Source organism: Chionomys nivalis, chromosome 10, assembly GCF_950005125.1.
Source record: "Chionomys nivalis chromosome 10, mChiNiv1.1, whole genome shotgun sequence".
In the NCBI taxonomy this organism is placed as follows: Eukaryota; Metazoa; Chordata; class Mammalia; order Rodentia; family Cricetidae; genus Chionomys; species Chionomys nivalis.
The window spans coordinates 37,125,340-37,152,826 of record NC_080095.1 but is presented as its reverse complement, the minus strand read 5'-3'; the positions used below and the strand labels follow the sequence as shown (position 1 = coordinate 37,152,826).

The 27,487-nt window shown below is 46.6% G+C and overlaps 1 protein-coding gene across 33 annotated transcripts in view; it reads left to right on the top strand.

The window, feature by feature from the left end:
* The first annotated feature begins 6,160 nt into the window (after positions 1 to 6,160).
* The window catches only part of Nrxn3 (neurexin 3), a 1,560,627-nt gene continuing 1,539,300 nt past the window's right edge, over positions 6,161 to 27,487 (top strand). For 31 of the 33 annotated variants that reach the window (XR_009057835.1, XR_009057834.1, XM_057782568.1 and 28 more), the window contains exon 1: positions 6,161 to 6,451. The gene's annotated coding sequence lies outside the window, so the exon portion shown is untranslated. Of the gene's footprint in view, positions 6,452 to 8,008; positions 8,072 to 8,156; positions 8,262 to 27,487 lie in introns of those variants that run through there. The other 2 variants (XM_057782532.1, XM_057782531.1) reach the window with 2 other exon arrangements.

Genomic DNA, 27,487 nt, shown 5'->3' with positions numbered 1-27,487 from the left:
AAAGGTAGTTGTGAGCCATCTGATAGGAGTGTTGGGAATTGAACTTGGGTCCTCTGTATGAGCAGTGAGAGCTTTTGACCGTTGAGCCATCTCTCCAGACCCTCAAGCTTGAGTTTGAATCCCACGGTCATCTTGCTGGCATGCAGATTCTGGTTCAGTGACTCCCTGAGGTGGGAGCTGATATCCTATACTACAAACCTACACTAAGCCACCATGGTGTTGCAGTGACCACCTTTGAGCTGGGGTCAGGCAGCCACACTCTGTGGGGCTCATCAGGAACATCTGATGGCAATGAATGAACTTTCTGGTGGTGGCCACTGTTTTCCCTGGAGAGCCCATCTGTGAGTTTTAAAGGTATTATTCATGTGGGGAAATCAAACCTGCCATCCCTCCCGTGTCCCCGTGGTGAGGCTTGTTGTGGTCCCCTCTGAAGGGAATCCCTCTTTCTTTTCCACCTCCCCACCCCCACTGCCTATGATAAAGCTCCCTAGCTAGTTAGGCTATTTTTTGAGTTTGAGTTAAAACCATTTCAGACATATTTTTAACTACGTCCTGTTCAAAAAGCTGCTAGCATTTGGCAATCATTCCATCTTGAGCTTGAATCCTGAGGAGGATTTTTTTTTAAACTACAAATAAGCAGAGTATATTATTTAAAAATAGTTTTAGTGTGTGAACCAGGAGCATGAAGATGCAGTTAAGGTGTGCTGGGTACTCAGAAAACACCTTTGCCTTTCCTACCTGTATCTCTCTTGGGTGTGGTGCTGTGTCCCTGGGAGGGGATGGTTTGGGTCCTCTTCAGCAGGGGGAGAGAGAGAGGTGCCATCTGGATAAAGAATGAATGACCTTAGTATTGGTGATGGCTGAACTCTGCCAGGAAGGTTGTCAAGAATGACACCAGAGGTCACATTTTACTTGTCCATGATTCTGCAACATTCCAGAAGCAGTAGGTCACTATCACCATTATCACAAGGAAGTATTATGAAGGTGCTTCTGGGAGTCGTGGCTACGCGAAAGTGTTTTGTATTTAGTAAGTACTTATAGTAGCCTTTCCATTATGGCATTAACTGAGTGCTTTACATATATTAGTTTATTCAATCCCCAGAGCTACCCTCTGTGGTCAGTGTTATCATGACGGCCCCTTGCATAGGTCTTGTAGTTGGTTTGTGGTAGAGGCCAATCCTATCCTTCCTAGTGTGTCTGGCATCGCGGGCATCTCTTTTGCCACTTGGGTGTTTGTTCTGAGGTAAAGGTACTGATTTCTCAGAACTCAGTCCAAGAGTCTCTCTGGCATTCTAGTCTCTTCTTTGCTCCATAAGAAGGAATGAAATTTAAGACAGACAAAAATTCACACAGCTGACTGGAGAAAATGATGACAGTTTGAAAGAAATAATCAGTATGAATGAGTAAATCTCTGCCACTCAAACATTCAAGCCCATTAGACACTTTGAATATTCCTGGACCATGCTAAGTTTTGATCCCCAAGCAGGAAATTGTAGAATTGATTTGGAAATTATTTGAGTAGGAGGAAATAGTTTCCTCCTCATTTTTTTTCCTTGTAAAGTTTCCTTTGGTTAGGTTTTCTATCATCATCAGCCTAGACATATTGCCTGCCTTGGGGTGCTGGAGAAGAAGGATATAACTACAGAGCAAGTGTTCTGTTTCCTACCTGGATCTTCCCTAGGCTGGAGTCCATAGCCCTATGCTCATGGTTCCTTTCAACTGGCAAAAGTCTGGTGAATTCACGGAGGTGACTGGGAGGCTTGTGCTGGCTGCAAGCCCCTGAGATTCTTTTGTTCCATGGGATAAGCAGGATTCATGGAGTTAGAAACAGTCCCTGTGGTCTGACCTCCTTGTAGCCTGAATGTTCAGGTCCCCCCTGGGCTAATGCCTGCATGGAGACAAATCTTGCTTTCACCTGCTCTTCTTCCTTCCTCTGCCAGACATGGCTTTCCAGATTAGGTCTCGCCTTTTAGAATTTTGGAAGCCGTGCTGTTGTCTCCCTGTGACTCGCTGCTGTCTCTGTGTTCTTTGATTGGTTTTTTTTTTGTTTTGTTGTGTGTGTATACGTCTACTCCTTGAAAAATGCTTATAAATAAAAAATGAATGTCTAATAGAGCTTATTATTAGGAAGCTATTTATTAATAACATGAAATTTATCATAACATGGGTGCAGAAAGGAAAACCAACTCCAGCAGGCCAGCAGTGAAGCACAGCCCTTGGGAGACAAGGGAAAGAGGAACACAAGGAATGTTTGCAAGGTGCCTTGAACAACACACGTTTGGGCTAATAGCCTTGGGGGGTGTGTTTGAAATCTTGTAAGGAGTAGGGCATGTGGGCACGTTAGTGACTTCAACAAACAACATAGTAGAGGAAGTTGGGGGACTGGAGAACTTGGGTCCACTAAAGTCCTGCCTGGGGAATTAGTAGAGTTATCTATTGCCAGTTCTAGGGGCTTGATCTTGGTAGAAGAACTCGTTGGGAACTGTAGTGTTATTTGGAGTAGAGAGATGGGGAAACAGGAAGCAGTGCCCTTTTAGCTAGGAGATACAGCTCAGTTGGTAGGGTGCTTGTCTAATATATGTCAAGTCCTGGGTTCAGTTCCTAGCTATGTAGAAGTGGAACATGGTGTCACATATCTGTAGTCCTGGAAAGAGGAGGCAGAGCTGGAGGCAGGAGAATCAAAAGTTCCAGGTTAGCTTAGCCATTTGGGGCTAGTTTGGGTTATACTAGATCATGTCTCACAAACGAATAAAACAAAAGATCCAAATAAAAGAAAATAAAACAGCAAATAGCACCCCCAAACTAAAACTAAGTTAACAAGCAACCACATGTCAATGAAAAAGAAATTAATTAGAAAAAATTAAAATAAAAAAGAAACACTCATTTAACAAGAGGGGAAAAATGAAGTCATCGAAGATCGCAACCATGCTTCAAAGATAGTTGAAAAATCAATAAGTGAAAGATAGAAGCGTAAAAAAATGATGGTCTGGGAGATGTCTCAGAGGATAACAGCATTGCTGCTAAACTCAGCTCGAATTCCCAGAATTTAAGCATTGAGTGTGGTTATATGAGCCCGCAGCTCCAGCATTGTGTGGACTAGGGGTGTGGGAAACAGGAGGATCTCTAGGGCTTCATGTCTATCAACTTAGCTCATGCTTCAGTGAGAGACACTGTCTCAAGGGAATAAGGTAGAAAGAGACAGAGCAGGATGCCTGACACCTGATGTCATCCTCTGGCCTACACGTAGCCACAGGTGCACATATTGGCACACAGAGGGGGGGGGGGAGAGGGAGAGAGAGAGAGAGAGAGAGAGAGAGAGAGAGAGAGAGAGGAGAGAGAGAGAGAGACTGGTATAATAAAGCAAAAACAAAACAAAACACACAGTAAAAACGACCTGAAATTTGTATACCAAGCAAGAGTCTTAGGGAGGCAGGGAGAGATACCAAGTCTGTGTATTTTGGCTTCTGGTTTTATATGCACAGCCATATTTATAAATGTGCATTGTATAAACTCCAGTAAAAGATACAACAAAACCAACTTGCCTGAGAGTTCAATGAGACACCTTGTTAGTGCCCGCCACATGCTTCCGTTAGTACTGGGCAGGTGTCCTGACAACTGCACTGTACTGGTACGGTCAAACCAGTTGCTTCTGTGTGGCCCACTCCACCTGATTGGTTGCTGCTCTCTTCAGTTCTGCTCTGACAGCAACACCTGAAATTCTTGATGATGGATGCCTTATGGCCTTTTACTATTATAGGTGCTTAACCACAATGCTCCACCCCTCCATGTGAATGAACATGAACATGTTGTGTGTGTGTTTAGGTTAGAGGATGTGTGCATGTATGTATTTGTGCGTCTGTGTGAGTGTATGCCATGTATCCTCAGAGGTCAGAAGAGGGTGTTATATGCCCTAGAGCTGAAGTTAGAAAGCAGCCGTGAGCTGCCCCAGTGTGGGTACCAGGAAGTGAACTCTGCCTTGGGTTCTCTGGAAGAGCAGGAAGCAGTCATCACTATGGACACACACTTTGTTTATTGAGACCGAGTCTCTCACCCGGGCCTGGAACTCGTGATTTGGTCAGGCTGGAGCAGCTGTGCCTCAGTGATGTCTCCACCTCCGTAGTTCTAGGGTTTTAAACCAAGCCACCACATTCAGCTTTTAACGTGACCACCGGGGACTTCAGGCCCTCATGGTTGCCTGCCGAGTACTTTATTGACTAAGCTATTTCTCCCAGCCTTCCCCTCAGGCTTTTGCCTTCACATCCCCTGGGCTTCTTCTTCATGGGTTGCATCTTCTGAATTTTACCAGTGCATTCTGGGAAGAAATATGAGGCACAGGCCTTGAAGAAGGCTTCCTAAGGTGGACACAGATGTGGAACCAGGACAGTTCAGGTCTAGAGTAAACAGAGATGAAAAGATGTATATGAAATTATCATGAAGACATGTGTGTTTGTGTTCCTGTGTGTGTTGGATATATGGGGGCATTGAAGGATGGGGAGAGAAACACCTGCAAACATAATGAGATTGTGATCTGAAAGGCCAAGCATACTTCCATACAAACTAGCAACTCTGGGATTGTCTGTGGCTATCTAGGCATGGCTCAGCTGCCAAGAGTTTAGTGAGCTTGTTCTTAATATGCCCAGCTACAGATTGTGGAATAACTACTCACTTACTGACGGCGCCCCCGAGTGTCCTTTACATTAGTCTTCATTGCATTCCTTTACTTTACGTGAGCACACCTTTGCCTTTATCCAATGATAGAAAATTCGCGGGGCCAGGGGCCTCAACAGACACATTTGGTACCTTGTGCGCACGATGCTTGGGACACGCAGCAATGACGTTGGCTGACTGCGTGGGAGAAGGCTAGGATGTTGGGAGAATGTGTTGCCAAGAGCAGAGGTATAAGAACCGCTCTCCTGGGAAGGGGAGCAGGATAGCCCTCGTTCTGGGCTCATATGGGTAGAGCTGATTGAAGGGTCTCGTCAGCTCTTTCTGCCTAGACGGCCCTGAGGAGCCTCTGTAGAGCTCAGGATGAACTCCAGTTAGTATCGGTCTCAGTGAAGTGAGAAAAAGATGCTAGTTTCTTGCAAGTGTTTGGCAGCTGCTGGGGGCTTTTATTGCCGCTGGTGTTGGCCAGAAGAACAATGGTGCGCTAATACAGCCTTGTGATGGGGAGGTAGGAGTAGAGAAGGACTTGGAGGTGTTTTCTTGCTATGGGCACCAAGGTCTGATACTGAACAAAGTCGTTGTGTGGGTTTTTCCCCCCACCAACTGACATCCCTTATTTAGACTTGACTGGGAGGAATGCTTGCACACACACAGAGGCTGGCCTGTCAAGGTTGGCGATGGATCTCTGAGGGATTTAAAGCGTGGTGGTGGAGATGCCTGGACTCTGTGCTCTGGGTACAAGTTGGAGTCAACACCACCTCCTGACCCACTGAGGCTTGAGCCGTGCCTCTGTTCCCTTTGGCTTGTCAATCCCTCGGGATCGACTCAGTTCTTCTGCAAGGTCTGTTTTCCTAGGTTAGGACCCCCACCCCCCCAGGATGGACGTATGATTTGTCCTTTCATTTAGATGCCCCCAGCTGCTTGCCCTGTGTCTCATCTCAAGCCAGCAGTCAGAGGTGTTTGCTGAAGGAAAGGAAGGATTCCTGTCCTAGTTACAGCCCTGACCGCCAGATGCTCAAAGGTTGCCCTGGTTTTGCAAGGGAAAGTGTCTCTTCAGAGAAACTGAGGCATGCTTTAGGTGAGCATCCTCTCGACAGTTAGTGGGGCAGTCCTTTAGTGTACAGGAGTGTGAGGATTTCTTTTTCTTTCTTCTTCTTCTTCTTTTTTTTTTTTTTAAAAAAAAATCTTTATTTGGATTCTTGTTCCATTTCTGGAGAGGAACTCTTCTCTCAGGCTGGGGTGAGGGGCCAATGATACTTCCGAGCACAGGTCTTAGGTCTTACTCACAGATGGCTACAGAGTGCTGCCCCTTCCCAGATGATCTCTTCTAGGTGTTTGCAAAGCACCCAGGGAAGAGGTGAAGCCCAGAGCCAGGCAGCCTTAGCTGTCTCTTTAAATGCCGGGGTCTGTGTGGGAGAGGGAGGGGCCAGCTCTGGAGTGCGTGAAATTCCTGGGCTCCTCCGGCAGTCTCAGGCTCAGAGCGCAGCCCTACACATCTCCGCTTGCACGCAACTCACTGAGAGGGAGAGGCAGCAGCGTGCCCTCCCCTCACCAGCCACCGGCAGCTCCAGACAGACAGGACCTGCTTCTCGCACCTCCAGCATCCTCCCTTCTTCCCTGCCACTCCTTCCCACAGAGAGAAAAAGAGAGAAAGAGAAGAAAGGAAAAGGAAAAAGGAGTCAGAAAGATTCTGGAATTTGACTCTTTCCAAGGAGGAAACACCCTGCAAACTCAGTTGATTAAACACCAAACTGACAGATTCCCAACTCTTCGGTTCAACCCGGAGGTAAGATTCTGGGGGGAAAGGCAGGCAAGAGGCTAAAGGACTCCTGGTTTTATCCATTGGGGAAGAGGTTGAACCTGCGAGGGTAGAAGTTTTCTGTTGAGAGCGACCAACCTAGATTTTTTCTTTCTTTCTTATTTTTTCTTCCTCCTTTTTTTTTTTTAAAGCCGAATTTGAGGACCTTTACTGACCATGGGAATGGCTTTTCAACTCTTCTTCCTTTACTTCGCTTTCTCCGGGAAGTTGAGTCTCTCTGTTCCAGACGTTAGGAAAGTCAGAAAATGTTTTAGATTTATTATGCTCTTCCTCATTTTTAAAAACTTACTTACTTTTTTTTAAAGGCTTTCTTCTATTTGATTGAATTATTAATCCGAAATGATGTCAGTCTCTCATTTTAGCTTAATACTTTTTTTTTTAAACATTTTGAAGCCACTTTCTTTTCCTGGAGAAGGGACTTTGAGAAACACAAGAAGATAAAACAGGATGTTGACAGGGATTTCCCCTAACTGTTAAGGAACCGAGGTGTGTGTGTGAGAGAGTATGTGTCTGTGTGTATACACACACTCGTATGTAATTTTTTTGGAGGGGGTGTGGAAAGGTCATTGAGTAAAATTTTAGCTTGGACTCCTGTTATCTTGGGGAAGTGGCACACTCAAGATGTGAAAAAAAGAAATGTGTGTGTGTATGTGTGTGTGAAGGTGCATGAGCGTGTGTGTGTACTCTTTGGATCAGTTACAAGGGAAATCTTCCTCCTCTGCCTTCCATTTGTTTATATTAATGATTTAGTAGCAAGCTTGTCTGAAAACTTCCACTCTGTGTAAGCACTGTGGGTTTTGCAAGCTCTCAGTGACCTTAAAGCTTGCTTCAATGGGTTGTTTTTTTTTTTTCCCCCAAAGCTTTGTGTTGTAGTCAGAGTTTGGGCTCTTTCCCTTTCTCTTTTTTAACCACAAAACTTAACTGCTCTAGTAACATTGTACTGATGACAATGAAAAAAAAATCTGTCCCCCAGCCCCCATCCTTTCCTAAGCTAGTGATGTAATAGCAACCTATGGGCTCTGCTGCCTTGCAGGTGACTTACCCTGTGAATACTTGTTTCAAAAATTAATTGCTCACCTCTTCTATTTGTCTCAAAAAGCCATTATACAATGAGAAAATTATGTGTGTATATATATATATATATATGTATATATACTGCGAACCATTATTGGGTTTAGGTAGAGTGGGTTTCCTCTTCCTTGATCTTTATTTTGTTTTATTATTATTATTATTATTGCAAAGGTAAGACTAGTCTAGGACAGAGTGATCCCAGTTGGCCCACTTAAGAGTAGATAGAATAGGAGCTATCTTCTCTCCGCTTCTTTCAGCTATTCCCGCTTTGGGGAGAGAGTGTTTCTTTTACCACCCGGATGCACCCCAACATTCGGAATGATTTTTTTTCCTACTCTGGGTCTAGATGATGGCTCTGAGAGAGAGGAGGGCACTCCTTGTCACACCTGGAGGATGGTGTAGTTTCGGGGGTCAGATGACCGCATGTCTTTGTGATGAAGGGTCTGAAGGAAATTTGAACTGCCAGCACTCTGGGCCACTTGGTTGCTGGGATAGTCTATCCGGGGGCACCTGGAGGTTAGTCAGCGGAGCCCGAAGAACTGTCCCTTTCTTAATGTGCTGTTCTGGATAGAGCCTTCCTTCATCGTTCAAGGGCTTCAGCGTCGCCTTTCAAGTTACACTGGTCCCGCTGGCTATGATGGGCAAGTTTACCTAAGGGCTGCTGGTTGTGTGTCGAGAGGATGGTGGGAGAGACTAGGCAAAGCCGGTATTTTTCTTTCTTAATCTTCAGGCTTAATCTGCCTAAGTCATATAGGGGTAAACGATATTTCAGACGGGTGCTGGTTGTGTAGACGTATTCTCATTGTTTGATTTTTTTTTTGTTGTTATTGGGGAATGGAGTAAGGGCTCTTGGCCCATTTTCTGCAGCCCTGGGTTCATCCTGTAAGCCAACCTTCCTTTTGAGAGAAGGGGGAAAAGGCTGGACGCTGGAAGTTCGCTATTAAATTGAGCAACAGGGCTGGGTTAAAATTTTTTTTTTAACAACTGGACTGTGCAAATGCCCTTTTCTGGAGCTTTCTGGCCCTTTCTAATGGAATCATAATTTTTGAAAATTGCTTCTTAAGAAGTGAGACCAGGAATCAAAGGAATTCTAGATTTTGAGAGACTAATGCGTCTTTGCTTCTCTGGTAGCTCCCTATTATTAATTACTGGGGGGACTGGTGGGGGTTTGGCCTCCGTTTTCGTTGCTTTCTTTTTAATGCTGCGTTCTTATGTTGATGGTTGCTGCTTATATAAGGAAGGGATGTATCGAGGTGGATTGATGCTTGGGTTTTGAGATCGGCTACTGAGATTGGGTGGCGGTTGGTGTGTTTGTCGATGTGCATGGTAGGAAGGTCTTTTCTTTTGGGTGGTGGGGGACAAGGGAATGGTCGGAGAACGGTAGATGAGATGCTCCAGTGAATGGGGACGTGAGGGGACACGGAGGTGAGGTTGGAAGTCACCGATTTGCAGAATTTCTGTCCTGTATCCCCCCTTTCTCTCGCTCCTTGAAAAAAAATCCATTATCTCTAAAAACACATTATTCTTCAATTGGCCTTTTAGAGAAAGAGAGAGAGAGAGAAAGAGAGAGAGGGGGAGGGAGGGGAGGGGTTAATTTGGTGAGGGGGCTTGGTTGTAATTAGCCCACTGCTGCAAAACTGAGATACACAAATCCATCGGCACCAGCTTTGGGGGCTCTGAGAAGCGGCGGAGAGATGGGGTCGGGTTGTCAGCCTTGGATGAACACTGAAGGCGGCGGTGGGGTTGGTGTTTGGGTTTTGTGTGTGTTTGTGTCTCTGTGTGCGTGCAGTTTTGTTCACCTCACCACCAATTTCCCCTCCATCCTTCTACCATCCTGCCATGGTCTTGCCTGCCATTTCTATGCACTGCCCCCTCTACCCTCTACCCAACCCCCCTTTCCTTCAGCCCTTTCCATCTCCATGAAAAATTCTGATTCTGATGACTATGCGGCTCTTTTTTTTTTGTCTTTTTGCAACACAACAGTGGTGCGATGGCCTTTCCTACATGCCACACGGATGCAGCCTTCTGATAGGAGGGCTAAGTCGGCACATCCACACACGCAACAGCACACGCGTTTGCACACATATCCTCTCATACACAGGCGACCTAGGACTTGATTGCATTCGCTTGGTTTTGTTGTTGCCTTTGCCTCTTCCCCCACTTCCATATCCAGCCATGGCCTCTTTGCCCATCGTCATCCAGGGAACACAGTAATGCTAAAGCCTCATCTTCTCCTTGCCACCGCTGCCGTTTTTCCCCTCTTGCTATTATTCTTTTCTAAATGCTGTGGTGTGTCGCAGTTCATAGGATTAGTATGTTGGAGAGTCTTTTGGGGGAGGAGACCTCATAAGGAGGTGGGTAAATGACATTAATGATTTTTTTGGGGGGGACAAATAAGCACTCAGTGATAATGATCCAATTTAACCATCCGTGAAACCTATGTTTGCGGCACACTGAAGGGAGGTTGCAGGGGAAAACGGGGTCTGGACTGGATTACCTCTGGGGGAACTTGATGCCTGGGGAGCAGACACAGCCCCCACCCCCATGCACATGGCTTTGTGCTCTCACACACGCCAACACACACAACCCTGATCAGTGGACTGTGTCAACCAGAGGGCACTGCAGAATATCCCTGAGACTTGTGGTTCGTTGGGAGAATAGATCGATGTCTTTGTCCTACCCCAGCTCTCTGATGTATAGGCAATGCATGGTCTTGAAATTCTTGGTGGCCTTTGTGTGGCCTTTTGTATGGGGGCTAGAACGGTGTTTGTGTTTTTCCAGACAGTGGCATGCCTCCGATTGGATGACATGGGATTTTCAACCCTGTACGTGTGTGGCTCGAATAGGAGGCTGCCTGACGTTTTGTGCTGGGTGGCAGTGTGTATTGGATATGTGTCTTCTTGGGAGGTAGGGTACTAAGGGGGAAGGAAGGTGAAACTGGGGGGCATTCATAGGGGAGAGAGGAATAGGGTTTTTCAAGGAAGCAGAAAAGAAGTGGGGGGAGGGAGCTGTTTGCAATTCCAGCGGGAAGTCTCAAGTGAAATCCCCAGTCCACCAAGCAAAACTGTGGGCGGGTAAGCTCAAGGGTGATGGGTGGGTGGATGCAGACTGGAGGGGGAGAAGGGACAAGGTGGGTGAAATGAAGGGTTTCCCCTGATACCTCCCCAGAGCTCTGGGCTGAGCTCAGAGAAAGGCCTTGCTTTCCCAGGAGGTATCAGCTACCCCTTGGGTGGTGCGGCCTTGGTGAAGGCTGCAGCCTGCAAGAGCTGAAACTGTCCTTGGCCATGAAATCAGCTAGAGCCCCTGTTTTCTCTGGCTTCTGACTTCAGCTGCTGTGACTACTAGACGCCATTTTCCCCTTCTTCTTCAACTAGAGGTGTGTCACTTTATTACCAATTATAAGTGAAATCGGAAAACATTAAAAAAAAAATTCCTTAAAGCAAAATGTGAATAGTCCCATCTCTCCCAAGTCGTCCTCTCTTCCTGGAGCTGACCTTGAGGAGGTAGGGAGAAAGACTTGTGTCCTTGCTGGGGAAAGGGGAGAGTTGGGGAGCTGGATGCCTCCGAGGTGGATTACTGTGGCAGACCCAGAATAAAGCTCGCTCTCGGGATCTTGGGCTGTGCTTGCCTTGTATGCCCTTTCAGGTGTAGATGGGAGCATTGCAAAGGAGGCAAGCATCCCTTCCCAGGCTTGCCACCTGGAAATATACGCTGTCCCAGTTGTCCGGCCTCATGGCCCTCAGTGTGCACCGTCCTGGGGAAGAGCTAGTTGCGCTGCAGCTCTGATATGTAGGCTAGTTGTGGCTTTTCTGCGGATGAAGCAAGTGCATCTGTGTGTCTGGGCCAGCCACAGGTGGCTGTACTAGACTGGGAGTAGGGGCTGTGATACCAGAGCTCAGTCCCTCCCTGTGGGTCAAAGCCCAATGGCACCTCCTCAGAGAGGCCTTTCTTGGCCCACTTTCGAAAATAGCCCCTTTTAATGTTCTGGTGGCACTCCTGCCCATCATACTGCCTTTGGCTTTAATGAGCTGATCATTACTGAATATTGTCTAATATCTTGATAGACTGTCCTTCATTTCTGCCTAGAGAAGGCAAGCTCTGTGAGGTGTGTGAGGTGAGGGGCTTAATTTTTATCCATTGCAGTGTTCCCAGGGCAGAGGACATTCCTTTGCTCATAGTGTGTGGGGTGGGGGGTGTTCAAACAAATATCTGCTGATCGGAGGGAAGAACCATGTGGATTCAGGGATGGATCAATCTTTGCCCTAGCATATTGCCTTCTGGGAAAGCTGAACTTTGCTCAGGGCTCTCTTAGTTCTTTCTGCAAGTCTAGATCTCATGGAGGAGTTGTCAAATGCGAACTTGCCGAGTTCAGGAGAAAACGCTTTCTCATGCTGGCTCAGAGTCACTATGCTCCCTCATGGTCCCTTGCCATCCCCACCCTCATAGGAGTACAAATGATGGACATATTATACACTCTCTTCACACCCAAGATTTTTTTCTCAATATAGTATCTCATTTAGTCCTCCAAACAATTCAAAGCATGCCAGTATTGCTTTGTGGACCCAGATATCACTAAAGTAATCTGAGAAAATGAGCAGATCAAGGGCTTGAACTCAAAACTGACTTTTTTAAGGGCATAATCCCATTATCTTCACATTATATGGTTAGAAGGAAAAGAGAAATAAGCCACCTTCTCTTTCAGGGCCCTCAAATACAGAAGAGGAAAGCAAGGCTCATGGATGAAATGACTTGTTGAAATTAGCTGTAACACTGGTGTGGACACAGCTAGAATCTCAGTTTCCCAGATGCTGTTGTGCTAGCCTCTTCACAGCTGTCTGTTGACTCTCCTTCATTCATCAGGGAGTGAGAGCTTGGTGAGAGGGAGTGGCAAGTGAGCCTTGTAGAAGAACAAGTGGAATGTCTGTAGAGCTAAAGAAATTTGGGATGATGTTTCAGGGTTTTAAGGCTAGAAGGTTCCTGGTGGGTTCTGTTCTCAGGTTGTTAGAGCCAGATTGTGAATCAAGGCTAGCCTTTGAAGGTGTTGGAAGAAGAGACTCGTGAGCATGCATGTGCGTGTGTGTGTGTGTGTGTGTGTGTGTTGGGGAGTGGTCACTGTTCTCAATTCACATGCCATCCTGCCCATCAGTGGTAGACATAGATGTTATAGGGGTTCCATGATTCAAGATATAGGGACCCCATGTCTACATCCTGACAGTCTGGATCTGAGGTGCTGGTAGGCTCTCCCAGGCAATTAGCTCTCAATTCTTAAGGAGGACTGTATAGCCCTATACTCAGCATGCTTCATTCTTGTCCTTAAAGACACTGGTTGGAGATACTGATGGTGTTGAGTGTATGTGAGGGTCTTTTGCCAGTCTTCCCTGCTCCACCCTAGGCTTGGACTTGAATGACCCTATGTGGGCATTAGAGAAAATGACCTTGAATGGGGGTTAGAGGTGAATGACCCGGATGGAGTTAGAGATTCTAGCCAAGAGTGCATTTGTTTGTTTGAGGAGGGGATGGGCAGAGAATAAGGAGCTTTATAACCAGAAAAGGTTTATCCTTGGCCAGAACCTTGAAGCATGACATCTAGTCACTACTGTGTGACCTTGACATGGTGTAAATGAATGCCCTGGTTTGTTGACAGTTCCTCTTTAAGACTATGTCCTAGTCTAATTATTAAGTCACAACAGTGTCCCGGTTTGGATGATAAAATATATGGTCATTCTTCTTTGAGATGACATCACCTACTTTTTCTTAATGGAACAGAGAAAAGAAGGGGGCATGCTAGAAACAAAAATCCAATTTTATCTCAAGAAGGTAACCAAGAAGAGAGCCATTCTCCAGTGACACTTCCAGGTGTCCCCAATTTCTAAAGGATTAAGACCTAGATATTCTAACTAGCCCCACCACTCTTGTGTCTCCTCCTGCTACTCCAAGCAGTCTTACTGGAGTGAATGGTGATATTTGATTCCTGACTATGTATGAGGCACTGTGCTTAGTCCTTGACCCATGCTATTCACTCCATCTTGTCCCTCCCTGACAGTCTGGTTAGAAGATAACCAAAATGAGGTGGAAGTAAGCAGATCTCTGTGAATTCTAGACCAGTTTGGTCTACAAAGAGAGTTTTAGAACAGCCAGGGATGTTTGTTACACAGAGAAAGCCTGTCTCAACAACAACAACAACAACAACAAAAACCCAAACCAAACCAAGCCAAACCAAACCAAAAACAAACCAACAAAAAACAGCAATGAAAAGATTACATTCAAGGTCACTGGGTAGGGGTTGACAGGCCTGGGTTTGAAGGCTCTGACCTTAACCTGTGCTGTAACCCATCTGTGTGTGGAGTTGATTCTGAGAGCTTTCCCACACTCTGGGATATGCTTAAGAAGTTGGTGTTGGTCCAAGGAGTCATGATTAGAAACTGGGGCTTCTAATCTAGGAGTGAAACTGTTCCTAGATATTTTTTTTAATGGCACTTAGGAATTCTGTCTCCCGTGTCTCAGTGACCCTTTACTTTATGTTACCATCTGAGGAGGGAGTTATGTGGTTTAGAATGGTGGAAGGTGGGCAGAAGATAAGAGAACTGGAAACCCATCTCTGTTTCCTATTGTGATCCAGGGCCTTAGGCAGGTGGGGAAGGATAGGGCACTGTGCTGTCCATGGTCCTGGAATTAGGATCTGATTCTTCTGTTTTGTTAGGTGGACAGCATCCTCATTTGATGAGGAAGCTACTGGTTGGAGAGCCTAACTAGCATATTTAGGATAGTCAGCAAGAAATAGCACACCTTAGGTCGAAGCTTAGGTGTCTACCTGGAGACCGTGCTCTGTACTCTGCATGGAGGCATGGAGGAGAGGGACATCTTTACTAAGAACTAGAAGAGGAAATAGTCCTAAGGGAAATCTTTATATCAGTTCCTAGGGTCTGGGCAAGGCTTTTATGGTCATCATCCTGGTCAGTCATTGCTGGTCTCCTTCCCCTCACCTCAGCTAGGGTAAGGGAGCTGCTAGTGATCTTAGGTTTAAATGAGGGTTGATTCAATGTGAAGAAAAGGAGGAAATGGAACCCTGCATGGTGACACAGAAGGGGTTCCCAGAAGTTTCCCTCATTCCCAAAGAGCAATAATCTTTGCACTGAAGATAAGCTAATCTTCCTACATTCTGCCTTGTTGGGTAAGGCAAGAGGACTAGAGGCTGCTCCCCAGAGACAGAAAGACTGGAGCAGAAAGGGAAAAGACTGGGATTCTCCGGGCTGGTAGATCCCAGGGAGAAAAAAGGAGCTTTTTCTTGGTTGAGAAGCAGGCACTAAGAGAAGTGTTTCTCTGATGGAGGAGCCCCTCTGCATCCCCCAAGCTGAGCTGCATTAGTTTCGTTGCAGTCCCATTGAAGACTGTGTTTATTTTTCCAATAATGTGTTAATTAAACATCGATTTCCGGGTTGAGGAAAGGGAATTGGATTGCTAGAGCTAAATGGAGTGAGGCGGATTGGGACATGGTGAGAGGGGCTCCATGCTGGAGTCAGCATTCTCCAGCATCACCCCAAGAGGGTGGAGGGGTGCTGGGGCAGCCTTCTGGCTCACAGTTTGCAAATGCTACCTCTATCAGAGCCTTCAAGAAACATTCTTTCTACTTTAGTCATCAACTATCTGTGGAACCTTGGTCCAAGGAGGAGGTACCATTATTTTCTACTTTTCTGGGTATTTTTTAGCTCACGGAGAGATGATGTGCCAGTCTTTGATCTTGGTACTCTGTAAGAGCACACTGTTTATTTAAGCAAACATAGGGTAAGAACTTTTTACAATTCCACTTGAGAGATGGGAAAACTCAGGGTCAGAGATTTAACAAAGTCAGGGGCAGAGACTTGGTAAAACAAAGGAATTTTAGGGCCTAAAGAAATGGCTTTGTAAAGTCCTTGCCATGCCAGCACAGTTCTTATGTTGGATCCCAAGTATTGACTTAAGGATACTGGTGTTATAGACCTTTTATAACCCCAGTGCTGGGAAGCAGAGTCAGATCTATGGAGCTCACTGGCCAAGCCATCTAGTCAGTTGATGATCTCCAGATTCAGTGAGAGACCCTTTCTCAAAAAAATAAGGTGCAGAGTTGAGTAGGACACTCAGCTTCAACCTCTGGTTTCCAAATGCATGTATGTTTACACACATATGCACACACAACTGCACCCCACACTCGTGAATATATATATATATATATATATATATATATATATATATCTCACATGTATGTATACATACATTTAAACCCACAGAGGCAAAAGGCTGTTAGAGGAATTAAAGCTATATGTGGTTGGCAGAATAGCTATCCAATTGTTTAAGCCCCTTTAAAAGAAAAAAAAGCATCCAATAGCAACAAATAAAAGCATTTGGTATTTTCTCATTGACTGGGATGTTCTGGACTCTCACTGTGTGCCAGCAACTGCATTAAGTGCTTTGCACACTGAGTAGAGAATTCGGTGAGTAGGTATCAGGTCACACCACCTCTACTGAACAAATGAAGAAAGCGGGGCTCACTCGCCTCCGGTTGTAGAGCTGGTAAATGATGGCGCTGGGATAAAACTTTGATGAAGATGACTTTGGATTTCATTACCTTTCACTGTCTACTGAGAACATGGCTCACCAAGTTGCCTATAAGTTGTAGAAAACAAAGACTTGGAGACTGTAAGATGGACCCACTGGTCAGACTGTGAACCCCAGGAATCTCAGGTCTTACAACATGGATCCACATCTGAGCCCACCCACATCTCAGGGCAGGTCTTTGATTGGAAGAAGGCATTTGTATATGTTTTTTGTTGACCTAAGTTGTAAAAGTACATCAGAACTGTCGTTCTTGGGGGCTGGAGAGATGGCTTAGTAGTTAAGAGCACTGGCTGCTCTTCTAGAGGACCCAGATTCAATTCCCAGCACTCAAAGATGTCTGTCCCTGAGTCTGTCTCTAGTCCCTGAGAACCTGAAAAGCATGGCAAAAACATCAAAGCACATTAAAATTTTTTTTTCTGTCTACTAGGGCTCCTGAATTAAGATTCCAAACTCAAACTACCCTCCATAACAATTTAGTTACAAGTTTTAGGGACAAGACCCATGCATCATCTTCAAAACATCCCAGCTTTCCATGCTTCTACAGAGCAGGTAGTGGTGGGGCTGGAGTGGCTTCTTACCCCTACAGTGCAGGAGGAGGTGAGCAGGGACTTGCTACACATCCACAGCGTCCAATGGGACAACACTTCAGCTCATCGATTTCTTTCTTACTCGGAGAATAGCTTTTAGACACTGGTATTCATTAACTCTCTACACATCTTCGGCTAGATGAACTCAAACTCTCTCTTCTGATCTGGGATGTGTAGAGAGGGTAACCCCAGAAGCTGCCTGGAAAGTAGTCGCTGTCTGGGGGGAAAGAAGGGGTTATAATATTCAGGCCTGCCTGAGATCTTGATTCCAGAAACATGAAGATTTCTTCCCTCTCCCCATTCCCCAGAGGGCAGGAAGAGTGAGGATGCCAACTGCCATGGTCACCTGTTGATCTGTGAGGGTTTGACCCCTAGCTCAGAACTCAATGTCCCTTGCTGTCATGGGAAGGTTCATTTTCCTTGATTTGGTTCCTGTACCCACTGTAGTACCTCTTTTTACAGCAGTACTGAGGGAGGGGCGCTGATCCCATCCTGGAGACTCAGTAAACTCCCTCTCAGGCTCAGATAAAACAACAAAGTAACTCTTGCAGCAACTTGAGTGTTGAGAAACCTGTCAGCGCAGCCATCCTGGGGTTTCCCCCAGGGATCAGTAAAAACCGTTTCTCTAGGGCTCATTCCAAGCTTTTCTTCCAAAGCTGTCAAGAAGTAGAGAATAGTTGGAACCTTTTAGAGCTGGAAGGGACGGTGGCGATTATCCATGCCCATGTTAGTATTCTATTCATTTTTCCATTCCTTTGTTCATCCAACAGAAATTTATTAAACAGCTACTACATCCAGGCACTGTACCAGGTTCTGGGAATAGAGCCATAATTGTGAGAGGCATTTGGTTTATCCCTCCTAGAATTTAAGCTTGGGTGGAATGGCAAGTAGACAACACAAAAATATAATTACACATTGTGACGAGTGTTCTGAAGAAAGAGTGCTGGGGGCCCTGAGAAGGATGGAGATCTAATTTAGCTCACTGGCACCGAGAGTGGCAACAGCTAGAATGTATCAAGCGCCCACTACGGCAGGCAAGTGCTGTGTCAGGGCTTCCTGTGCGCCACTGTGTTTCATCCTCTTCGTGAATCTTGGGGAGAGGTCCCGTTATTACACTTGTCTTGTTATAGAGGGGGAAACTGAGGCATGGACGGTCATCCAGAACAGCACTGAAACCAAAGCCCGGCTTGCCTTCCCTTCTGCCGGGGATGGAGACTGAGCCTTTGCGTGATGTTGAGGAAGGATGGAGGTGAGGAATAGAGCAGAGACCCTGAAGCAAAAGGAGCTGATGGTTCAAGGGCAGGAGTAGTCAGTTTAAGAGAACTGTCCATGATCCTGAAGAATACGGGGTGGCTAATAGTTGCTCACACCACAAAATAACCAGGGGAGGAGTCTCATCTTGATTAGCTAGATGCAGTCATTCTCCAGTGAACGTCCAACACCATGCTGGGTACGATAAACACAATCCTGTCACTAAACTGACAAATGTGCGGCCAGGGTGGGACACGCCTGTGATCCTAGGCTAAGGAGGGGGAGGCAGGAGCATTAGGAGTCCTAAGGCCTGCACTAAGCTATACTAGAGACCAGCTTGGACTATACAAAGAGACCCACTTTAAAAAAAGAAATCCATGCCTCCTCAAAATAATCAAACATTTTTTTTTTTTTTTAAAGCAGAGAAGAAAATTCTCCTGGCTACTCAGAGCTTTTGGATGCCAGCCGTTGTGGGAAACACATTACCAAATTGTCTTGCCAAATCCCCTCCAGGACCAGAAAATTAGGAATTCAAGCCCTTTGTTGCAGGGGATAGAAGCTGGGCCTTGGGAGGTACTGACCCACAGTCTCTTAGTTTCTAGCTAAGTAAATATGCCATTCTTAGGCATCATCCCTCTGAGCCTCCCCTGTCTAGTCAGCCTGCCCTTTGAGTGGTGCTAACCATAGATGGGTGAGAGGCAAGGGACTTCTATCTGGAACTATAAGCCCACTTCTTCAGGGACCCAGGTGACAAACACGGAGGGATGCTAAAACAAAGACTTCGTAAAGCATGGGTCCTTTGGCACTCTGAGGAGTGTCTCCTTCTCTTCCCTCCAGGAAGAACCATTAGGTCCCATCGTCTGGTTGGTTGGCCCAGCAGGCCATAGCCTACGTCACTAGCTCTTGGTCTGGTTTCTGCTTCCAGCTCCCCTCTCATCTCTACCCGTTGCTCGTTTCTGAGTTGCTTTTCTTTGGCTGTTCTGCTCTCCCCAAGGTGCCACCCAAGCACCCCCCTCATGTGTCTCCCTGAGGTTGAGGCTCCTTGGTTGTGTGGTCCTCTGGCCAGCCTCAAGTTGACCCACACTAAGCCGACAGGAGTGGATGAGGGACAAAGTGCGGGGCTTTCAGTTCTGGCCTTGGATCAGAACCGTGAGAGATGGGCAGGAAGCAGTAGAGAGAGAGGAGACAAGTTAATGGAGCATTGATAAAAATATGAAATTCTGCAAGTTTCCCAGGATGTGATGTTTGTTTCTTTGACTTTGTTTCTGGAGTTAGGAAAATATGATGTGGGGACAGATGTCCCATGGAATGAAAGTCTTCTATGTCCTGACTGTATTCTCTTCTAGGGTTTTGAAGGCTAGTTCTGCCTGGGGTCAAAGTTGAAAGTAGGCAGGCTAGCTCTAGGCCTGAGTTTCTCCAGGGGTCAATGGAAGGGACCATCTCTGTACTGGTTTCTAATATTGGCAAGACTTTGAAAGCAACAGTTTGACTCTCCAGATTCCTGAGATCTAGATAGAGCAGAGAAGGCGGGCCAACTTCTCTGAGAAGGGGCGGGTGAGTGGGAGGGAGGAAGGCTGTCAGGAGTGGGTTTTGAAATGTGCATGCTAGTCACTTATTCCTTTTGGATATGCGGGGTTATTATTTTTTCTAACATTTAAATGCTTATAAAAATGGCGTGATTTCCTTACTATAAAATAATGCGTGTGTGTTATCAAACATTTAAAAATATGCTGAAAAACAAAAGGAAAGAGACACCTGGCAGTTCCCTCCCCAGACGGTCAGCGAGGAGGGGATTCTGGTTCCTGCATTGCTGGCCTAATTTCTAAGCATCTGCAGACCTGGACATGTTATTTTGTTTCTTTCTGCAGAAGTTCATTCACGCATTTAACAAGTACTAATTGAGCACCCACTCTTTGCCAGGCACTGAACTCACATTTTGGAAGCTGTCACACTAGCCTGGTTTTTCACCGAAATATGCGTCACGAACATGCTCCCACCACGGCCGCTCATGTCTCGGAGCTTCCAGATTTAGATTTGGGGTGTAATGAGGCAGTTGGCAAATGTTGCCATCTCGGGTCTTATCTTAAGAAGGAAGGGAAGCCAGCTGAGCTCCTCTGTCCTTGGCATCTCCTTGAGAGAATAATGTGTCCTTTTGAAGACAAACGATGGGCCAAGGAAAGCTTGGAGGGTGCAGAGTCTGCTTCCCTAGTCTTTAGTATTAGAATCTGAGTTTTTCTAAATGAACAGTTTGGAGAGGGGAAACCCCAGGTTTTTACATGGCATTTGTCACCCGAGAGGGTGGAGGCCCTAGAGTTTCAGTACTGCACCTGCTTCAGAGCAGAGGTGGGGGCTGGGACCATTTAGATGATTTGCCCCAGGGGCACAGGCACACAGGTGAACTGGAGCTGGAGCTTGGGTTGCTGAGTGAAAGAAAGGTACATAGACAGATGGAAGATGGGTAAGACACAAATAGTCCAGGCCATGTTTGCGGGCTGAAGGGCTTTGCTTGAGTTTTGAGATACAGAATTCATTGCACCCTCATGCAATGCACATCTGAAGTTCCACCTTGGTCAGGGAGCAGGGGTGGGGGAGTGGGGGGGTGGGGGAAATGGGGGTGTGTGCACGAGAGAGAAGAACCATTGTAAAGCCATTGTAACTTACGGAGCAGGTGGCACAGAAAGGACTTCCAAAAGTTCAGGGTCACACGTGTCCATCAGACACTTCCTTTGCACAGGGCAGAGTATGGAATGCTAGCTATAAAGAGAATACTGTTCTCCCTCTTAAGGGAAAGCCCATGCCACTACATGCCATCCCTTTAGAGACCTTGATGGTGTGGGAGAGATGGAACACAGGTTTCCATGAAAGGGGTGATGACCTCTTGCCAAAGATGGAGCTGAGGAAGGCTTCACCAGCAAGGTGGAACTGAAGGTCATTAGGGATGACAGAAAACAAAGAGACAAAACAACATGGAATTCCCCTAAGTACCAAGGGGATTCCCCCATAGAGGGTGAAGTGCGGAGTCTGGGGTGGGGCTGCAAATGGACACGCTGGGGATGGTAGGTGTTTCACTGACTGACCTCAGATTCAGTTTAGCCTAAGTATGTCTCTGGTAATCAAGGCCTTGGCCTGGGTCTGCTCCTGGGGGTAACAGGGACCATGGTGGCATCTCTCACCTTCAGGACAGAAAATCCTTCTTTCTTTGCTACTGAATAAAAAGCCCTGGGCTATATTTCATTCAGATCCGCCTAGGTTACATGAATCTATCTAAACCAATCACAGGAAGTTCTGGGACTGGGGTGGAGCCAACCTATCCCTTCCAGGGCTGCTTCTTGGTGGTGAGCATGGCTCGTGTGTGCTTGGGAGAAGCTGGGGCCTGGACAAAGGCAGTCAGGATGTACTCTGTGTGTCCCTGTCAGAGCAGTTGCATGGCTCCACCCCCTCCTGCAGGAAGAGAACTGTCATGGTGGAATCTTCCCTGAATTTGGCAGTGAGGCCATTGCATGTCTGACATGGGCTCTGGTCTCTCAGTAGAAGCCACCAAACTGGGCCAGCGAGCGAAGTCCAGAATAGGGCCCACGTGGGTGTGTCTGACTCATCCTGGCATATATGGGGAGGAGGAAGGAGAGGCAGAGCAGGAGGGTAACTACAAACGGCTGAGTGAGTTAGGCTTCTTCAGTCCACAGTGCTTCCCTGCGGTTCTTGTCATTCTTTGGATGTAGGGGGCCATGGATTTCCGAGGACTGAGGGCTAGTGCTTCCCACGAAAGACCTCTGAAGGGCCTGGGGTCCCCCAGGCGTTGCTAGGAAACTGAGCTCATGCTTTGTGCACCCCATCTTTTTTCCCTCCATTTGCAGCTTCTCCACATTAGGCCCCTCTGGGCTGAGCTTTGATTGATAGGTACCCTGGCGAAATGGCCATGTCCCGGGGCATCTGACAGCTTTAGGACATCTGTGCTGGTTTCTGTTCAGATTTAGCTGGGCCTCTCTGGGCTCTGGACTGTGGAGAATTAATTTGCTTTAGGCCTCCGAAGCCACTAGGATGCTATTCTTTTGTTTGTTTGTTTCTTGTTTTCTTAGAAAAAGCAGCCTTCTTGTTTGTCTGTAAGGCAAGAGTTCAGCCCTGTGCTGACAAAAGAGGGCTACTTTGACCTGGTGATTTTCTTCCTCTACTGTAGATTTAATGAAGTGGTGGGCAACTGAGCAGGCCGTGGGGATGGAGATGGCTGGAGGGCGGCAGCATGATGCTCAGTGCGCTGGATGGCCAGATTGCTCTGAGCTAGTTCTTGGGTGAGCCCTAAACTTCCGTATGCTAGGGAAAGACATGGTAGAGTATTCGGTTTCCTGCTCATCAGCCCTATGACCCTGGACACTTGACTTCCAAAGTTCATGAAATAGTCACGAATGATACCCTATGTGCTAGGAACATTTTGGGGGTATGTGCATGTTTCTTGATCTTTGAGTAGGTCTAGGAAGGAAGTGAGGCTGAAGTTCCGAGCTGCTGAGGGCTCTGTGTGCACACACACTGCCCCAGCTCTCTGTGTGTGCTGTCCAGAGTCTCATGGTGAGATGGCCCAGAAAGGGTGGATTAGCACCCTCACTTTCCAGGAGAGAAACAGAAGTTCAGAGGGGTTAGTTAGTTTTCCTAAGGCTTCTCGGCAAGTATGTCCTCAACGCATCAGTGCTTTGGATCTTAGATGTAAAGTATATGCTTTGGGGGGCACACCCAGAGACTTGGTAACACCATACTTTTCATTTGTTTATTATTTACCTCCTCAGTGTGTGTATCTATTCTGTGTAAGTCAGGAGTAATTATAAAGTTTCTGTAGGTGAGGATGGCCTAGGATTGATTGATTTGATCAGTGTCCTCTAGTTCATTATGCAGTCAGCCAGGATTGGAACCCATATGCTCTGAAGGCAGAATGTCTACTTCTCGTGTTGCCACAGGCCGAGGTCCTGTCTGCTTGTTAGCAGCCATGGCCACAGTAGTGAAGACAGGAATAATCAGCTCGTGGTGGCCAGATCCGACCTCTTGCAAGCTCCTGTTAGAGATTATAAAGGGATATTTTCCTCCTTAGGCAGGTCTCACTGTATGGACAAGGCTGGCTTGGAATTCATGATCCTCCCACTCCTCTCTCCCAACTACTAGGCTCAGGGCCATGAATAACCATGTCTTTTTTTTCCTTTTTGGTGGACCCAATCTTTCCTAGTATCTCCATAGGGCTTTGTGAGGACTAGGGGGTCAAAGAAGTTAAGACTCAGGTTCCTTGGAAAGATGCATAACGGGTCGGGTTTTGGGCTTCACAGGGGTCATGTGGTATGAATTAGGGCAGGCAGTGGGAAATATCAATGAGCAGTTTCTTGGAACGTGGTAGTATCTTTCAAGTGTGCTATGGATAGAAGGCAAGTCCCTAGTTGAAGCTGAGGGACTTGGGCTTTTGGTAAGAAATCCATACATAGAAAGTGCTCACAAGCCTGGGACTGCCTTCTCTACCCTCCTGTAGGTTGACACTGTCACCGTCATTCTAGAGGTGGAAGAACAGGACAGAGGGATTTCATTGCTCCTGTCTCCTACATAGTGAACTGCAAACCAGGATTTGAAATAGGGATACAGGAATGGCTACTTTGATTACATTTGATTACAGAATGTCTGTATTAGGCAAATCTTGCAACTAATTTGCGTTTTACAGATCCTTAAAAGATGTTGGTTAACTCAGGACAGTTGGGGAAACAGTCTTCGAAGCCAAGTGGATTCTCAGATGAATGTTCTCCACTTCCACTCCAGTTTGGAGCAGGCATTTGGAGCTCAGGTGTAACTCTGTAGAGGAAGCTGATAGGACCAATGGGGTGGTCAGGTTCCGTGTTTTGTTCAGAGCCTGACCTGAAGCCCTTGGGGGCACTGATAGAATAAGAGATCAACCCCTGAGAGTTAGAGGATCACATTGCAAGTCTGCTGCCATGGAAGCTTTGGTGAGAGGGACAGATCGCAAATGTCGTACATAAAGATGGTTCAACTTAGTAGTCAGGGAGGGCACCAGATCCCATGCCCACTGAGCTTTTCTTGATCATGTGGGTTTTATAGTCTGGATTCGTTAAGACCTAAGGCATGGGCTCTGTGTGTCTCGGGTATGAATGAATGCTGTGGATCTATTCTGTGTGCAAACTTTAGTTAAGTTACCTCCTCCTCAGAATCGCAGATTTATCCCTTACAAAATAGAAAAGTCGCACCTACCCCGCCTCAGTATCTCATATTTTTCCATTGTAAAATAGGAAAAGTCATGCCCGCCCCGCAGATTGGTTGTGAATATTACATGAACAATTAGAGGTAAACTTTATGTAGTCTCAGACTTATGTCTAGCTGGAATCTCTCTGTGGATTCAAATGCTTGCGTGTGTATCTACCCTTTCACCACCTCTGCTGATACAATTTGAATTCAGCTCAGAATGGAAGCTTTCTCTTCTTTTGATTTTTATCTCCTGCCCTGCCCTACTAATCCTAGCCACCCCTACTTCAGAAATAGGTATCCCCACCCTGCCACTTACTCAGACTTATCTCACCTAGAATTGTCCCTCTTGCCCTCAAGCTCCACCCACAATCAATCTGCAAGCAATTCCAGTTTGTTCATCTTAGAAATGGACCCAGAATAGAACCATACTTTTTACCACTATGGCCCAAACTACCCCTTTTTCCCACTATAACAATGACCTCCTTCTCACTTAACACCTTTTAACCACGAACCCTGTACATTAGTTTTGCTGTGGTTTTATTTTATCTTCTTAGTCTTTCTCTCCTCCCCTTCTCTGCTCCCTCCGTGCGGGTGTGCGCGCGCATGCACATTAGCTGTGGTAGTCAGAGGACAGCTTGTGGGAGTCAGTTCTCTCCTTCCACTGTATGGATTCTTAGGCTTGAACTCAGGTCATCAGGCTTTGGGGCACGGATCCATTTTGCTGACCCTGGAAGTATCTCAAACTGAAACTCTCATCTGTCCTTCAGTTTGGACTTTTCCAGGGCATCCTGTGCATCCTGTGCCAAGCCTAGATGAGCCCCAGGGTCTTCAGGGCTCCTTAGTTCTGCTCCCGGCGTGTCATCCCCTTCCCAACCCTCCTTCCACTCTCCTTGCTGGATCTACGTAGTTCACACTGCTAACTTCGCTGCTCCTTGAAGTTTCCAACCCTTCATAGCCTCCAGTCTCTCTTGGCCTGGATGTTCCAGGCCTGAGCTGGCTTCCCCAGTCCTGCTTCATTGAACAAGCTGCCTCCCCCCCATTCTCACTCTAGAGCAACTTTTCCCTCCCCAGCACTTTCTTCTTTAATTTCCACAGCCCTAACAGCCCCTGACACACGTCGTACACACGTCTGTTACATTTGTTCACGGTCTCGCCTGAATAGGACCTCATACCCCGAGGGCTGGTGGGTACTTTGCTTTATTCTCGAGCAGCACTTCTGAGGTAGTGAACACTAAGCCAACATCTGCGGAGTGAATGTCTCTCCCCCACTTCCCTTCCACCGTCTGGGTTCATTGGGGCATCGCCACCTTTTCACCCTGCCCTTGGGGGTCTAATGGGAACATATTACCCATCTTGGTTCTCTTCCTGGAAGTATCCATGAGAGACAGGGCGTGGCAACTCTCCATTCTGTGTTATCATAGAAGGGATGCATGAGCCTTGTGCAGTGCAAAATAACAACAGTACACATACCCAAAGACCAAGGCCAATCCAGGAAACAGAAATCCATAGCAAAGAACATGAAGAGGGAATTGTAACTCCGTGGGTAAAGTGTTTGTGGTGCCGGCATGAGGACCTGAGTTCAATCTGCAGAGCCGACCCATGTGGAAAAGTCAAGCCTAGCCATGTGCACCGGCACATCCGCTTGGGAGGAGAAAAGCAGAATGACCCTGGAACTCATTGACGAGCCAGGCTGGCCTAATAGGGGAGCTCCAGGCCAACGAGAAATCACATTTCAACAAACAAGGTGAAACTGGGAGGCGAACTCACAGACCTTTAATCTTAGCACTTGAGAGGCAGAAGCAGGTGGATCTCTGTGAGCTCAAGGCCAACTGGTCCACATAGTAAGTTCCAGGCTGCCCCGGGTTGGTAAGTGAGCCCTTGTCTCAAGCAACAGACAAACAAAACTCAAACCCAAGAGCGAAACCAACCCCTCTCCTGCCAAATTAAGAAAAAACAAAATAGAAAAAAAACCCAACTAGCAAACAAGGTGAACAGCACCTGAGGAAAACAGCTGAGGTTGTTCAGCCATTCACACATGTGTGCACATACGTGTTTCTGTACACACACATACACTGTAGATCTCTTGAAGTCCTACCTCTCAGAGCCACATGGCTGCCCACCTCAGGCTATCTTGTGAGTCACAGGTTCCTTTAGGTCACAACAAATCAGAAGGAGTACGACATGAATGAGGAACATGGGTAAAGAAACTAAGGACACAGTGTGCTCTGATGAAAAGTCCTAGGGTAGGGAATTGGAAAAGGTTGGGTCCCGTCAATGACCCGTGTGTGTGTGTGTGTGTGTGTGTATCTTCTTTTTTCTTTTTGAGACAGGGGTTCTCTGCGTAGCTCTGGCTTTCCTGGAACTCACTCTGCAAACCAGCCTGGCCTCGAACTCACAGAGATCCCCTCTGAATGCTGGGGTCAAAGGTATGGCCATCACTGCTTGGCTAAACATCTTTGTATGTGAAGGAAGGCAGTTTGCTTCAAGGTAACATTCTGGCATAAGGAAAGATAGCAATGTGCTTTCTGAAGGAGACAGGACAAATTCATTTTGCCCTTCATTGCTTACTCTCCAAAGCACCTACTTGGATGGGACCCTTCTTTAAGTCATGAGGGCTGGGTTTTAATGCAAGAAGATTCATTGTTAGCAGGACATGAGACTGAGGCAGGAGAATGGCAGCTATTGGAGGACTTACACAGCAGATGCTGCATGCATGGCACAGTTCTCCCCCTCCATCCGTAGGCACATGCTTCCTACCTGAATGCCTGAAACTGCAAACAGTACTCGACCTGTGTATACCATGCCGCCCTCCACCCCCGGTATATTTATAGCAAAGCTTAATTTTATAAATTAGACACAGCTAGAGATTAGCCATAATTAAAAATTAAATAGAATCATAACAATGCATGTAGTAAAATTGCTGGTGTAACTGTTCTTGCTCTGGGGCCATGATTAAGTACAATAACATTGCCCAAGCAGTAAGTACTGCGGTACCCTGACAGCCTTAACAAGAAGGCCACGAGGTGAGTAGCAGGCGAGCAACACACACAATGTGGACACAGTGGCCAAAGGGATGATTGCACTTCCAGGAAGGATGTTGCTCACAGGGGTGGGAAAATAAAACTGGGATTATTATTATTTTCTGAACCTTCCCATTTAATGTCTTTCTGTTGCAGTTTACCAAGACTTATTGAGATGGAATCTTGAGAGAGCAGATGAGGAGGGGGGAGTGGGTTACCATATTTAGCTCATCACTCTCAGAGCAATCTAAGTGGTGGGA